The sequence below is a fragment of the Anomaloglossus baeobatrachus genome, chromosome 10 (genome assembly GCF_048569485.1).
Source record: "Anomaloglossus baeobatrachus isolate aAnoBae1 chromosome 10, aAnoBae1.hap1, whole genome shotgun sequence".
Lineage (NCBI taxonomy): Eukaryota > Metazoa > Chordata > Amphibia > Anura > Aromobatidae > Anomaloglossus > Anomaloglossus baeobatrachus.
Window position 1 is genome coordinate 45,998,989 of NC_134362.1, and position 8,686 is coordinate 46,007,674.

Sequence of the window (8,686 nt, forward strand, 5' to 3'; positions counted from 1 at the left end):
CCTTGTCGTGGCTACTGGGCAGATATTGAAATGGCCATTTGTATGCTAAATATCTCAATTGTTCCTAGATTTCCTTAAGCAGTAATGCATATCTATATTCTTGCATTAATTGTTTGCATGATGTAGTATTTAAGAGCGCAACTGTCTTTTTTTGTTATATGTCATGTTCAGTTTTGCTCCTGTTCAGACTGCATTTCGGGAGTGCCGTCAGTCTTTTTGTCTATAATTTAAATTAATGTCAGTCATATTTTGTCATAGGAACATCCCAGTGGAATAATATGACTGTCATATTTTTTTAGCATACTTTTGCCATCCTAGACACCCCAGACATGACTATAATATATCCATAAGTTGGGTTTATATTACATTTCTGAAACTCTGAAACCCCAACGGTGAGGGTGATATGCTGCAGGCGTGAGACTGGGTGACACTCGGGAAGATTGGTGCTACAATGGCTGGCCGCAGGGGTACAGGAGCAATAGTCTCTGGTGATAGGTATCAACGGCAGCAGGTGTTGAGGTTTCGGCCTGGATGGATGGATGCTGCAGCAGCAGCTGGTAAGGATACTTTGAGGCAGCGGGTATCGTGGTTGGTGGCTGGCGTGACAACTTATAGCAGGAGTGGCAGGCTTGGTATAACAGCATCAGTGTATCAGCAGAACAGTAATACACAAACATCAATCAGCAGCAGCATATAGCACAGTACATCAGCAGCAGAGACAGCAGCAGTGGTAAGGACCTGAGAACTAGCAGTGTATCTGACTCGTTGACCAGGCACCTCCCTTAGGGGGAAGGTGTGATAAGTACCTGAAACTGCTCAGCTGACTTGAGAGCTCTTTCAGGTTAGGGTGCGTTGGCCCTTTAAGAAAAGGGGCATGGCCGCGTGCACCCTTTGGATAGAACCAGTAAGCCTGTGAGGTGCACACAGGCTCTGGGAGTGAGCAACATGGTTCGGGGACGGGGCACCCACTGCAGGACGTCCAGGCAGGTGAGGGAACCAACGTCTCCTGCTAACAGAGGGGGGCAGGACAGCGGGGTACGCTGGTATGAGTGTTAGATCTGTTACTATTAGAGATGACTGAACCTGAAATTCGGGTTCGGTGTTCGGTACGAACTCAGACTTTTCCCAGAAAACAAAGTTTGTGTGCTTTACGAAGGCAAACCACTTGCCCAAGCAGCGCTGTGCTTGGGTACACTCGGTGTTTGGCTCAGTGCAAGCCACTAGTAGTGTTTGATCGGCGCGCACTGGAGGTAACAACAATATGACTGGATGTAGTGTGCAACCTAAAAAAAAATGGAAAAACCTTGCCAACCCGATCCCGGTAGTGATTTCTTTATGACTGGCTGCAGGTAGGTGGAAACCCAAAGCGCCCAATTAGTGACTTCCATTGGGGTTCAGGTCAAGTCTGGGTACAAAATCGATCTTTAAAAAAGTTCAGCTGGACCAGCAGAACCTGAACTTCCAGGGGTCTACTCATCATCTCTAGTTACTATCATAGGGACAATTTTTGGTACCTTTATCATTACATCAGTCCCCAATTATACTGTGATAGAAGGCATAATGATCAATGAACATCGGAGGAACAGTCGCACAAGGAAAGACTGAAGTACTTGCATTCTTTAGGTTACAAGGTGTGAAAACCACATTCCTACAGATTAGCGAGCGGCAAATACTAGTGTAAGTCCATTACCTGTGAGTAGAAGAAAATCCCGTTAATGACGACTATCACATATGTTGAAAACTTAGCACAAGTAATGACAGTTCAGTATTTGGTTTTTTTTAAGTCACAAACCGCAGAACTTCCTAAAATGTGGAGAAGTATTAATGAAAGTGTCAACTTCCCCATTTTTTTGCGCGCAAAAGCTGCATATCCTTCACCGTCCCTCATGTTTTATTTTTTGCCTGTTTTTACTTTACTGGTGGTGGAATAACCACTTTATATCACTGGTATAATATGCATCAAGAGCATGTAGCTTAGCGAATTTGGAGGGTCTTTTGGGGTTGCCGTGTTCCAAAATAGAAAAAAACTACTCCAGCTATGGTATTTTTTTTTATCTAATTTACTAAGTTATAGGGGAAGCATCTTTGGCTCCATCTAAAATGTAGCACCCCCTTTTAAAAAACTTCTGGGGTTTAGTGTGTGAGAGTGTGGAGCTGACGCCTGCAGTATCTCCTCCCATCCACCAGAGGGGGTCTCTGCGAAGGCTGGACAAAAGACTGTGTGGTCAGGTATACGACAGTGTGTGGACCCGGCCCGCAGAATGCAGACGTGTTGAGAGTACTGGATCTGATAGACTTTCTGCTGAGTGTGAGAGGTGTTAGTGCCATATCGAGAAAGACAGGCATTTGCTGGCGTACTGAGAAGTGTATTCCAGAAGACATCCTTGGGTGCTTGCGGCGCAAAACTCCTTTGCTCAACCCGTTCCTGTGGTGACTCTTTCCGGATGGTTGTTGGCCCCCGAAGACACAGATATTCTGTTGGAATCTACCGATACCCCCTAATCCCCAGTCTGTTATTCCTGTACCGGATGAGTGGAACCGTAAGTTCTGAGCTCAGGCCCCGCGCAGACATTCCTGGTGGGAAGTGTGCACACATCCGTTCCATTCCGCGCCAAACTAGTTTAGATAGGCTGCAGCCATTTAGACAAGAGTGAACTTACACACACGTAAATCTGCATCTACTGTTAAAGCTCGGCCCCCAGGTAGCCTGTTGGTGTGTGTGTGATACAGGGAAAGGTGAAGTTAGCAATATAGTTAAGTTTGTAAGTCATTGTGCTGACCCATCAACAGTCTGTACACCCAGTGATCCTCACCACACACATAGAGTACAAATCTCGAACTTGCAACAGGCAGAGTGCCTGTTAGGTAAATTTATCCTGATATCTCCGGATGCACTGGAAAGTATCTGTGATGCTAGTCACTTCATACGGATAGTATAGACAGAAGGGTAGTCATACAATCTGTGGTCAGGAAACAGGAGGGCTCGACAGGACACAGGGAGTAAGCAGAAATGCAGTCAAGTCACAGGTTGGGGGTCAGAATTCCAGGAGAGTACGTATTAGAATCAGGGAGCAGACAGAGACGTGGTCAGGTAACGGTCCGAGGTCAAAAGTCAGGAGATAACGACAAGAACAGGAAGCAAGCAGAGTTGAGTCAATGAACGATCCATTGTCAAGAAACTTAGATCAGAACACAAGGACAAACACAAGCCAACAGCACAACTGCAAAACCAGAGAGTACGACAGGCGAGGTTTTGGGAGAGCATGACCAGTAAAGAAACAGAGCAATTACTAGGAAGGTGGAACACATGAGTAATCAGCACCAACATGGAATTCTGTCCAGTCAAACAACCTGTCAGCAAGTGCTCAAAGAAACACAGGAGAGCATCTCCAAATGCAAAATGCTCTGCACAAAGGAAACATGTCACTACCGGCTCTGAAGTTCAGGAAGACGCAGCAGAGCATCTCCTAATATGCAAAATGCTCTGCACAAAGGAAACATGTCACTACCGATTCTGAAGTTCAGGAAGGCGCGGCAGAGCATCACCAGTGTGCAAAATGCACCGTACAGAGGAATCGTGACAGTATCGCTGGGGCAGCACATTGGTCTCAAGGTTCAGTCCTCGGCCCTCTTCTTTTCTCCCTCTACACTGCCCCAATTGGAATGACCATCAGCAGATTTGGCTTCCAGTACCATCTTTATGCTGATGACACACAGCTATACACCTCATCCCCTGAGCTCACCCCCGCTGTACTACAGAACACCAGTGACTGCCTGACTGTAGTTTGCAATGTCATGTCTGCTCTATCTGAAACTTAACCTATCCAAAACTTAACTACTTCTATTCCCTCCATCTCCCAACCTTCCTAACCCCAACATCTCCCTCTCTGTGTGTGGCACAATGATAAGTCCTAGGCCGCAGGCCCGCTGTCTGGGGGTTATACTTGACACTGATCTCTCCTTCACCTCCCACATACAATCTCTTGCCCGCTCCTGCCACCTGCACCTCAAGAACATCTCTAGAATCCGCCCCTTTCTCACAATGGAAATGACAAAAACCCTCACCATGGCCCTGATCCACTCCCGCCTGGACTACTGTAACTCTCTATTAATTGGTCTCCACCTAACTAGACTCTCCCCTCTACAGTCCATCCTTAATGCAGCAGCCAGGGTCACCTATCTGGCTAACCGCTACTCAGATGCCTCTGCTCTGTGCCAGGCATTGCACTGGCTGCCCATATATCACAGGATCCAAGTCAAACTGATTGTTCTCACCCACTAAGCTCTTCACAGTGCGGCACCCCCCTACATCTACACCCTCCTCTCTGTCTATCACCCCACCCGTTCTTCACGCTCTGCAAATGACTTTCGACTAACATCCACACTAATTCGAACCTCCCACTCCCGGGCCCAAGACTTCTCCTGAGCTGCACCAATCCTCTGCAATTCTCTACCCCAAGAAGTTAGGACAAATCACAACTTACTCAGCTTCAGACGCACCCTAAAAACGCATCTTTTTAGGGGCTCCCTAGCCGAACTAAATTCACATAGTCCCTCCACGCCTTCTCAGAACATAACCCTACGTCAAATTACATGGCACCCAAATGCATCTCAAGGCTCTGGCCAACTGGTCCAGGAAACCATTATCTATCCCTCATTTTCTTGAGATGGCTGGATTGTCATTGTAAATAAGCACTTGTACCTTGCTCCCCCATCTCATTGTAGATTGTAAGCTCTCAAGAGCAGGGTTGTCTTTTTTCCCCTCTAATTATTGTATTTTCTATAACTGTTACTTATTTGTATATGAGCCTCCTGAATTGTAAAGCGCTGCGGAATATGTTGGCGCTGTAGAAATAAAGATTATTATTATTATTATTATTATTATTATTGGTCTCGGTTCTTCCTGGCCGGGCGTATGTTATATTTTCTTTGTGATAATCTCTGCAATTTGTTTTGTGTTACTTCTTCCAATTCAATTGGATCATAACCTAGTTCCCCGACATTGTATGGTCTCGTTCCTGATCTGTGACCCGCTGTATTCTGATAGGAACCTCGACATATGTAAAAATGCAAAAAATTTGAAATTTGCAACTTTTGTACTGTAGTTTTCTCCCATAAATTTATCTTATGAATTAACCCCTTTGCTATTGAAAATCCATCTCTGATGTTCTTCTTTGCTAACTCAACAACATCTATTGTTTCTCCGATCTCCTCCAGATCTGAACATGACCTTAAAGGGAACCTGTCACCACTTTTTTGGCCTATAAGCTGCGGCCACCACCACCGGGCTCTTATATATACCATTCTAATATGCTGTATATAAGAGCCCATGCCGCTGTCAGAACATAAAAAACACTTTATAATACTTACCTAACGGTCGCTCTGTTGGCCATATGTGCGTCTCCGTTGTCCGGTGTCGGCGCCTCCTCTTTCGGCCATCTTTGTCCTCTTTCTGACTCCTGTATGCATGATGCATCTACGTCATACACACTCGCCGGTCCTGCGCAGGCGCACTGCAATACTTTGATTTGCCCTGCTCAGAGCAGATCAAAGTGCGCCTGTGCAGGACCTGAATGCCGGCGAATGTAGATGACGTTGGATGCGTTATGAACCGCGGCTAGAGAAGAAGAAAGACGAAGATTGCTGAAAGAGGTAGCGCCGGCACCGGACAACGGAGATGCCCATATGGCCAACTGCGCGACCGTTAGGTAAGTATTATAAAGTGTTTTTTTATGTTCTCACAGTGGCCTGGGCTCTTATATACAGCATGTTAGAATGCTGTATATAAGAGCCCGGTGGTGGTGGCCGCAGCCTATAGGCCAAAAAAAGTGATGACAGGTTCCCTTTAATGGGTCGTCCGATCTTCTGATATATGTCAGTCATCATACTATGTGACTGAAGACTTTTGGATCCTAACAGTTCCCCCCACCGCAGATGAATGTTACACTGTGCTGAATAACATTCATGACATTCCATTTCTACTCTGCGGCTGGGCACTGCCGGGTTTTCAGGTCATGTTGTGCTTTTTAAAAACAGCAGTAAACCTTTTGACTGTGTTTATTCCTTCGATATTTTACAGGTTTACTCCAGGACTTCAGTAGGAGCCCCCTTACTGTTTTGTATGGACACTATGGTAATTAGTTTTCTCATTGTGACAGTTATAGGAACATTTTCCTCCTGGTGATGTTCTCAGCGTCTTCACTGTAAACATCTCTGCTCTGTGCAGGTCTGGGGAATACAAGGTGACATCCAATGTGCAAGATTAGAGAAGCCGGGTGGTGGCTACAGCAGTTGGGGGAAGGTCAATCAAGACTAAAAGGACTGAAAGCATAAGGCAGGGGTGACACATGGAGCCTGGCGCAAACGATCTGCAAAACCGCAAGGCCATTAATAGGCAAAATATTAGCAATTCATCTCTAAAGTGGAAAGCGACTGCAACCTTTAGAAAACGGCTTCTTATCAGACGCACTTATGTGCCGAGCTTGGTGTGAGTCCATCCTGACTGACTCCCGTAAATGCTCATAGACTATATACAGGACGTTAGCACAATATTTAGGACGTTTTAAAAATTAATTAAATTAATTTTAGTTTCAGTAGCTAGGATGATCACAATGAAGATTGGATGGTGTCACGGGGGTACCATGATGGAGAGTGGTCCCTCTGATTTCTGGTATCAGGAGATCACAGTGTAGGGGTTCATACACACTTGCATAGGTTAATACCGCTGGCTGTGCAGATTCTCCTTTATCCAGCGCTGCAAAGATTAAGTAGATTCTCTGGTCTCCTGAACTCTGAATGAAAGCTGTAGACAGCTGATCTCTATTGCTAATTACCTCTGCTATAAAGACTTCCCTCCTAGTCCAGGTAATTGCTGGTGATAGTTTCTGCTTTACATGCCTCTAGAGGGAATCTGTGAACTGAGGACCAGAAAGCCATATTAAAAGAATATTAAAAGAATATTTGCTGTGTGAAAGATGTGTTGAGTTTTCTCTTCCTTAAGGCCGCTTTACACGCTACGACATCGCTAATGCGATGTCGTTGGGGTCACGGAATTTGTGACGCACATCCGGCTGCATTAGCGATGTCGTTGTGTGTGACACCTATGAGCGATTTTGAATCGTCGCAAAAACGTTCAAAATCGCTCATCGGTGACATGGAGGTCCCTTCTCAAATATCGCTGCTGCAGTGTGTACGATGTTGTTCATCGCTCCTGCGGCAGCACACATCGCTCCGTGTGACGCTGCAGGAACGAGGAACCTCACCTTACCTGCCGCCGCCCGCAATGCAGAAGGAAGGAGGTGGGCGTGATGTTGCGTCCCGCTCATATCCGCCCCTCCGCTTGGATTGGGCGGCCGCTTAGTGACGTCGCTGTGACGCTGCACGGACCGCCCCCTTAGAAAGGAGGCAGTTCGCTGGTCCCATTGACGTCGCAGAGCAGGTAAGTAGTGTGACGGGTCCGGGCGATGTTGTGCGCCACGGGCAGCGATTTGCCCGTGTCGCACAACCGATGGGGGCGGGTACCCACGCTAACGATATCGGTACCGATATCGCAGTGTGTAAAGTGGCCTTTAGGAGTTTTCTCTTCCTTAGTTCTCTTTGATTTTTCCCCTCTGGCCCGTTCCTGATTATTACCTCTTGTTGTTTGGAGTGATTTGTATGATTGTTGTTTTTTTTACCCTTGTCTGTCTAATCCTCTCTGTGTCTTTAACCTAGAGCAGGACTAGCATTTCCACTGCCCTACTCACTAGACAGAACTGAGTCCAGGGAAAGACTGATCGGCAATGGGGAGAAAGAACCCGGATAGAGACGTTAGGGAATGCAGAGATCAGTGTCAGGTGAGTTTAGGAGGTTCCCCCTGTTCCCCTTTCCCTAGTGGCCACAATTATGAATGGTACTTTGTTTATTGTGGCACTTGCTGTAGGTTCCCGTGTACCTGGCAGAACCCTAGTAGTCACTGTGTGACAGAGGGAGTGTGGTTAAACACTGGACTGCATCACTTTTCCATACAGTGGTTAGCTACCTGACTCTATAGAGGTTGTTACCATACAGATTTGGGCATTTTAAAAATGTATTTGATCACTTTTGACGCATTTTACACAACAGGAAGGCTTTTCCGATCACTAAAGCATGTTGGCGATTTAGGGTGGTAAAATATCAAAGCAGGTTCATATATAAGGGAACAACTATTCTAAGCGCACCTGTCATTTCAGAATAAGCGGTTATATGTGTGTACATGAGAAATAACTATTTATGGCCAATATATGATTTTTATCCTGCATTTTTCCCAACTTTTCTCCCTTCGTAAGCTCTATCTCTAATTTTTTGTTGTCTCTGAGCTAGTGGGTGGATGATATCTCCTCTATAATAATAATATTTATGCAGTTATACAGCGCTATTAATTCCACAGCACTTTACATATATTGGAAACACTGTCCCCATTGGGGCTCACAATCTAGAGTCCCTATCTGTATGTTTTGGAGTGTGGTAGGAAACCGGAGAACCCAGAGGAAACCCACGCAAACACAGGGAGAACATACAAACTCCTTGCAGATGGTGTCTTTGGTGGGATTTGAACCCAGGACCCCAGCGCTGCAAGGCTGCAGAGCTAACCACTGAGCCACCGTAATGTCTCTTATATGCAGAGAGAGGGATTGATCCTCTTTTTTTTTTGCACATGAGACAGAAG